Consider the following 8,747-nt stretch of genomic DNA (forward strand, 5'->3'; position numbering starts at 1 on the left):
AACATTAACAGGAGACATCTTATATCTCTCCTGACAGGAGCTTTTCTCACTTCCAGGGTTTAACTAAGGATCACTTTCACAGGGGGTTTGACAAAGCTTTGGCCTTTCTAAGCAAAGTCAGTAAAATATAGTTGAAGACTGAAAAAGAAAATGGTCAGATCTTCTCCAGAGCAATGGTTATGTACAACCTAGAACATTAAACTCATTTGCATTTAAATCTCATTAATTTGATCCTCTGCACACCCCAAATCCTCTTAATCTACCTGTATTTGCCAAATACCACTGGTGTTTAAATGACTCAGATTGTTATCGAAGTTGCTAGACAAAGTAATGTAAGGCAAGCATTAAGAATGTTGGCTGTAAGAAGTGTGACTTTAAAGTAATAAAAGGGACTCAACAAGTTATTCTTTAGAGTAATCATTGTTTTTTCAGACATGCTCTTACATTGTCAAACATAAGAATCTTTGATCTAATTACTCATTGTGCTCACGCATGATCAATAAGACAGACTTGGAAGAACATGTCAACCAATGAGAAGTTAAATAAGTCTCTCACTTGAATCATTTAAATTTGGAATAAAATTTGAAAAGAAATTCTGAAAACTACAAAAACAGATTTTTTTTTAGAGATCAACTTTGAAAAACCTCTTCCAGGTAAATGAACAAAAAGCATTAAATGTCAAACCTGAAAAGGGTCTTACCAGTCCCGGTCATTTTGCAGATAAGTAAACTGAGATTTTGAAAAGTAGTATCCTGTCTGGGGTAAGAACTTTAGAGAAGGAAATCAGAATTTGGGATTCTTACATAGGTAATTTATTACATAGATAATTTATTATGTAGGTAATATAGATTTATAGACTTTAAAGTTGAAAGGAATTTTAAAGGTGATAACTCATCCAGTAATGTCAAACTTAAGTAGAAATGAGCCAGCTAATATGGAAATATGTTTTGTACAACTTTGTATTATGGAGTTAATGGAATAATCAGGGAGGACTAGCACCTCTGGTGTGAAGACTTGAGGAGCCCTTTTCAGAGTTGCTCATCTACCTTTGGTGTCTACCTGTCACCTAACTCTCAACTGTGACTATAGAAAAAACTGTAGTATATAGAGGTAACAGACCCTGGTAAAGTTGTCCCAGAAAACAGACTAAAGCATGTATAGGGTAACCAACAGATCTCAAAACTCATCAGACATCAAAGATACCAAAGACATTGATTGCATCTTGGGCCATTGTCAATCATCTTGACTTTTGTCTTGCCACTGGATTCCAGCGACTCTGGAAGAGAGAATGAGGCTGACCACTTTGTGCAACTCAGCCTCACTTAAATCCAATTCACAAGCAAGTCAAGATATCACTCCATGATGTCACCTGTCCTCTTCAAAAACAAAGAATCACTAACAACAACTTCATGTATAATACATTTCAAAACAAAAACCAATTTAAAAATCAACACTGTGAAAGGGAATTCTATGTTCTCTTTGTTTATTTTGAGTTAACATTTGGTTCACACTTACTTAACTACCCCTACTTAGTACCTCATCAGACTGTGAAGTGTGAATCAGACTTTCTTTTGGTACCCCTACTTAGTACCTTACCAGACACTAAGTCAGAGTGTTTGAAAGTCATTTGCTAAAGTGGGTAACAACTCAATCAGTCAGGAAATTGTGAATCCTTTTGATAAGAGTTTACACCTCCAGAGTTTGAGAAGTGGATCCCTCAAGACACTGCCCCACTGGGCAGTGCCAGACAATTTTAAAGCTGTGATTGGTCCCTGTGAAGAAGGGAAAGGGCAAGAAGTCACTATAAAAGTTCTGAATTTCTGGGGCTTGAAGTTGGCTTCAGGAGTTGTCTTCAACAGGTCATAGGCTTCAGCTCAAACTGCCTCTTGAAGGGAACTTGGGTGAGTAAATAGCTGGCTTTCCTCTCCTGACTTCTGAAGAGAGATTAATTCTAGTTGAGGGTTAACAAGTCCTGCCAGGCTGAGTCAAACACTGGAGCATTATTTAGAGTGGTATCTTCTCTACCCTCTTTTTGTATTTCTCAACATTCACTATCTCCATCTATTTTGTAAATAAAAACTATTGAAAGTCATTTTGACTTGAGCTATAATTTTATAAATTGGCAATAACCATATTTATAATTTGCATATATTTTAGTCAAACCCTTAATTTTAATTCCTTACAATAGTCTTAAAAATATAACAATGACATTGAAAGATTTTACAAAGAAATGATAGAGGTTTCACTCAAAATTGGAAAGATACTGGCTCAAATTAGCAAAGTGGCTCAAATTTCTAACATTGAAGGCTACATGATATTATTTTCTTTCTTTCTCAGTTCTTCTTCTTGTAATGCCCTTTGGTTATAATATTAACCTCTAAAAAAAAGTCTTTATAGATGGATGCACTGATAAAAAGTTAAAAGCCCTTGAAATTTACAAATAATGTAGGCAAGTTCTCAGAAAATTTCTAAACAATCTCTTTTCTCCTTAGAGAGAAGATTCCAGTCTTTAAGATAGAACAGCAATGTCTTACAGTAAATGGAAATTTTATCAGGCACAAATGTGTAAAGGTAATCTTCAGTTTCATTATTTTGCCCTTCTCTCTAGCATTACATGATTTTAATAGTAAGCTATTATCCCAAACCTTCATTCACATCAGGTGGCCAGGGCCCCAGATCACAGCTGACTATTGATTCTTTAATTTTACGAGCCACTGGGGTTGATTTTATACTATAGGTCATTAGTGCCTACCCAAACCTAATTGACCTCAATGAACCAATCCAACTTAATTAGGTTTTAGTAAAAGTTTTAGTAAAAAAAATATAATTAGTTTTTATATCAGGAACAGTTGGCATAAAAGATCCCCCCAAACTGAAGACATGGGCTCACATAAGTACAGAGAGAATCAAAGGAAAGTAGGCTCAAGCTTACAGAACACATTTATCAAAGGGAAAACTCATAGCTCTTGGCCACTGGAAGTCTTTTTCTCCTTTTATGGAGTCCTCATGATATTCTCCATAGGTATAATATAGGTCTTCTGGGATTCTGGACGAGTCATAGAGCTGCCTTTCCTCAAAGTCTCTGGTTTGTCTTCTACTCCTATCAGATATTCTGAGAACACTACCAGGATACCCATGGAAAGTCCAAGTTTTCTAGACTTTTCAAAGTTTACAAGATCTTCCGATGGTCGATGAGTAGTGAAGGAGAAGACAGAGGCTCTTTTTTTTTCATCCCATGAAATTCCATCTCATAGGCCTGACAAGAACTGCTATCTCCTTTTTTTAATTTCTATATTTTATTGGGTTTTTAAGGTATTTAATTTATTTTATTTTTCCCTCAATTATATGCAAAACTAATTTCCAACATTTTTCCAAGCAATATTGTCTTGAATTATCTCCCTTCCTCACTCCCACCCAACTCCTCACTCTCCTTGAGATTGTAAGCAATATCATATAGATTTTACATGTGCAATTTTGTAAAACATTTTTCCATGTTAATCCTTTTTATGGAAGGAAACTCAAATAGAAAAAAAATTAAGAAAGCTTAAAAAGTTTATTTTGTTCTGGATTCAAACTTATTTCTTTTTCTATGGAAGCAGATGACATTTTTTATCATGAATCCTTTGGGATAGTGTTGGTTCACTGTAGCTGTTATTCACAATTGATCATTGTAGAGTATTCTAGTCACTGTATAATGTTCCCCCTTTGTTTCAGTTTGTGTATGTCTTTCCATGTTTTTCTGATACCCTCCTGCTTGTCATTTTTTATAACTCAATAATATTCCATTATAATAATATACTATGACTTAATTGATAGGTATCATCTCATTTTCCAAGTTCACACACACAATCACACACACACACACACACACACACACACACACTAAAAATTGCTGCTTGAAATATTTTTGTATATATTCTCCTTTTTGGTTGTTTTTTTTTTCCCTTTGCAATGATGATATTGCTGGGTCAATTGTTTTATACCCCTATAGGGGAGTATATAGGTTCAAATTGTTTTCCAGAATGATTGAATTGATTTACAACTCCCCGAGTAATGCATTCATATCCCAGCTTTCCCATATCCCCAAAAGTTTTGTCGTTTTCCTTTTCTGTCAAGATAGCCAATCTGATAGGTATGGAGTGGTACCTCAGAGTTGTTTTTAATTTGCATTTCTCTAATTAATAGTAATTTAGAGCATTTTTGTTTGACTATAGAGAGCCCCCATTTATCAACTGGGGAATTTGTATTTTTATATTTTCAATACACTTCTCTCTGTATTTGAGAAATGAGGCCTTTATTAGAGAGACTTGTAAAAAAAATTTTGCATCATTATGATTACTGTGTATTACTATCCATCAGTTATCTCTGTTTAGTTTCTGATCTCCACATCTCCCAATTTGTCCTCTTTTCTATAAACCTCATCCCCTTCTCTTATCCCTTTCCCCTCCTGTTTTCCTATTGGGTAAGATAGTTTTCTACACTCAACTGTTTGTGTATGCTTTTCCTACATTGAACCAGTTCTGATGAGAATAAGGTTCACATGCTCTCCTTTCCATCGCCCCCATTTTCCCCTCCACCGTGAATGCTCTTTTATACCTCTCTTATGTGTAATAATTTACCCCTTTCTATTTTTCTTCCCCTTCCTTCCAATGCATTTCTCTTTCTCATATCTTATTTTTATTTTGTTTTATATCATATCATCATATTCAACTCACACCCTCACTGTCTGTCTATACATGTACTCCTTCTAATTACCCTAATAATGATGAAGTTTTTTGACATAAGAATCATCTCCCATTGTAGGGATGTACAGAGTTTAAAAATATTGAATGTCTTTTGATTTATATTTCCTACTTACCATTTTATCCTTCTCTTGAGTCTTATATTTGAGAGCCAATTTTTTCACTTTCTTATTTGGTCTTTTTTTTTCATCAGGAATGTTTGAACATCCATTATTTCATTGAATACCCTTTTCTCCCCTGAAGTATTATGCTCAGTTTTGCTGGATAAGCGATTCTTAGTTGAAGTCCTGGCTCCTTTGCCCTCTGTAATATAACATTCCAGGCCCTCCAATCCTTTAATGTAGAAACTGCTAAATCTTCTGTTACCCTGACTATGGCTCCATATTTGAATTTTGTTTGGTTGCTTGCAATATTTTCTACTTGACCTGGAAGTTTGGAAATTTGGCTGTATTGTTCCTGGGAGTTATTCTTTGGGGATAATCCCTGTATTCTCTCAATTTCTATTTCTCTGAATCTAGAATATCATGGCAGTTTTCCTTAATGATTTCTTGGAAGATGATATCTAAGATCTTTTATTGATCATGGCTTTCAGGTAGTCCAATAATTCTTAAATAATCTCTCATGGATTTATTTTCCAGATCAGTTGTTTTTCCCATGAGATAATTTCACATTTTCTTCTATTTTTCATTCTTTTGACTTTCTTTTAATGTTTCTTGATATCTCATGAAGTAGTGATTGCCCAATTCTAATTTTTAAGATTTAATTTTATTTAGTGAGTTTTTGTGCCTACTTTTCTATCTGACCAATTCTATTTTGTAAAGAATTCTTTTCTTCAGTGAATTTTGTACCTTTTTACCAAAGGGCTAATTTTGTCTTTCAAGAAGATTTTCTCTTCAGTATATTTTTGTATTTCTTTTTCCATTTGACCAATTCTGCTTTTTAATGAGTTCTTTTCTTCTTTGTGCCTCATCAACTGACTTACTTGGTTTTTTTAAGATATTAATTTCTTCAGTATTTTCTGTGCCTCCTTTACCAAGCTGTTAATTCTTTTTTCATTATTTTCCTTTATCACCCTCATTTCTTTTCCCCAATTCTTTTCTACCTCTTTTATTTGATTTTTAAAATTCTTTTTGAGCCCCTTCTTTAATTCTCTTTGGGCTTATGAGCAATACATATTTTTCTTGCAGGCTTTGGCAGCAGTATTTACTCCATTATCTTCTCAGTTTGAGTATACCCTATCCCCAAAATAACTTTCTATGTTGAGTTTTCTTTTTTTCATTTTTTTGGTCATTTTCCTGTCTTTTTCTTTATTTTTTGTTTTAAAAAGTATTAAATTTGGATTCTGTTAACTGTGGTGAAGAGAACACTATGGAATTTCTATCTCTTGATGACACCAGAATTCTGAAGTGTGAATTGCTTTATTATTTTCTACAAGTTCCACGATGTGTGGCTGAGTTGTCTCAATCTTATAATTACTACATAGCATGATATCATTTCACCCAATGGCTAGAGGTATCCTGTTTCTTTCCAGTTTGCTTACCTAGGTTATTCACATTTAGTTCAATGCCCTCTTAATGATTAAGTGATCCAGTGGATTTGTTCTCATCTAATAAAAATATTAGGGTGAAGCATCTTATGTGGGGGAGAAGGATCAAGTAAAGGACTTTGTATAATACCAATCATATATTTTTTCTGTAGCATAAAGAGAATATTTTTAAAATCTGTCACTTATCTAGTTGTTTTTGAAGATTCACTGCTTCCTCTTTTGGTCTTGTGTTTAATGCAGCAATGCACATGAGCAAAGAGAGTATGTGAATTCCCCAAGCAGTCACATAGGACTTCTAAATTGGTGCCTTGATGTTATGAATACAAGAACAAATATAAAAATCATTTATTTCAAACATCAAGAAGCATAAAATTCCTTATTTCTACTTCTTCATATCCTTTATCTTTAGCAACTGCAATATAGATCATATGGACTTTTTCCCCAGTTGTCATGAGGGATAAATTGACAATATACAACTGCTATTACCATACAAATATTGAAGAACACAGCAACTAGTATAAGATTGCTATTACAATAGAGGCTGGAACTTGGTGCAGTGGATAAAAATAGTGGAACTAAAGCCAGGAAGATCTACCTCAAATCTAGCCTCAACCCCTTACCATCTGGATGACTCTGGGCAAGTCACTTAAATATTGTTTGCCTTAGTCTTCCTATATTAAAAATGAGGATAATGAAAGCACTTTTTCTTGTGAGAATCAAATAAAATACCACTTGTGGAATGCTTTGCAAACCTTAAAGTGTTATAAAAATACTAGCTATTGTTATTACAATGGAGAAATCAAGGATCCCAAACAGAATCAAATGACAAAAAAAATAGAAATAAGTCAGAAATCCCATTCAACATTTTTTATAACTTTAGAGAAGATTTTATGCCTTGTGAGGTCATGAGTACCTATCGTTATCCCCATTTTATAATTGAGAAAAGTGAGGCAGACAGAAGCTTAGTGTCTGGGATCTAATTTGAATTCAGATTCAGCTCTATTCACTCTATCCATAGCACTACTTCAATGCCATAGGAAATCCTGAATTCAATTCCTCCTTCAGACACTTATTAGCTATGTAACTCTGGGCATCACTAACCCTTTAAGCTTCAGTTCCATCCTCTGTAAAATGGGAATAATGATAGTACTTCTTTCATAATCTACATCAAACAAAAAGAAAACTTTAAACTGAAGATCACTGAAAATCAAGATGAACCCAAGCAATATTATTTGTTCATACCCCTACTAAGTCTTTTTTTCAGTAGTTTCCTGTTTAAAAAAGAAGAATAAAGACATAGAGAACTGAAAAATTTTGGTGTTTCCTGGGATGAGGTGTTTTTAGAATGTCTTTTGTAACAGTACTGCCCATTTCTTCACTCTAAGCCTTAATGGGAATTTAGCCAATCTGGTTTCATTTCCTCTTCCAGCATTCCATTTTCTTTCCACTCCCTGAAAGTTAACTCTCAACTATCACACCTTTCAGACTATCCCAATATATTCCAACATCCTATCTACTTTGTGAATTATTCCCTTCCTTGCATAACTAGTATAAATGGATCATAATTAAAAACTCAACATAAAATTTATTTCTCTGCATTTTTCCTGGGTTAAATTCTAGGATGATAAAGTTTAATTGATCAAAGTCTTTTTTCTCATTACTTAACAAATATTTGTCAGTGCTGTCAGACCAAAAGCACCTTGTATTTCTACATAGAACTATAGTAATCCTGGAAAAAAATAAAATCAAATATCTTAATGTTTCATTAATGTGGACAAGGCAAGGACTCATTAGCTATCATACACCCAGAAGTGAACTCAAGGGTGTCTCCTCAAAGGGAGATGTGGGCTCCTCAGTCCAGGACAGAATGTTTTGTAGTAACTACTTGAAGTCTGAATCAAGTCTCGTCAGGGACCCAGTGAGTGTGGAGAGGGGACAGTGTGCTCCATGTTAGATGTACCAGGACTTAAGGTCTTCAAACTTCTTTATTGTATTCAATAAATATTCATCTGTAAAAGCTAGGGGAATCTCTGGAATGGCCTCATTATTCAAATTCTCCTATTAATGGCCCTATGGTTCTTTGACCTACTATAGCTAAGTGGCTGGACTTGGAATACTAGTTAGCATTTATATTTATTTATAGAGATTTATATATTAAAGTTTGCAAAGAATTTTTAAATATTCGATCCCCACATCAATCCTGGGAGGTAGGCGCTATCATTGTGCCCATTTTACTGTTGAGGAAAGTGAAATAGGAAAAATTTAAATGAATTTCCCAGAGTCACATAGCTAGTACATGTCTGAGGCCAGATTTGAATTGAGATTTAACATTCTATCCATTGTACTACCTCAAAGCTTATTTCCATTGGGCTAGAACCAATAGTATTTTATATTCTTCTATCATTATTGTATTATGAATATATTATGTTTATATATATTATTTTATATAGTATGTATTA

Source organism: Monodelphis domestica, chromosome 7 (assembly GCF_027887165.1).
Source record: "Monodelphis domestica isolate mMonDom1 chromosome 7, mMonDom1.pri, whole genome shotgun sequence".
Classification (NCBI taxonomy): Eukaryota; Metazoa; Chordata; class Mammalia; order Didelphimorphia; family Didelphidae; genus Monodelphis; species Monodelphis domestica.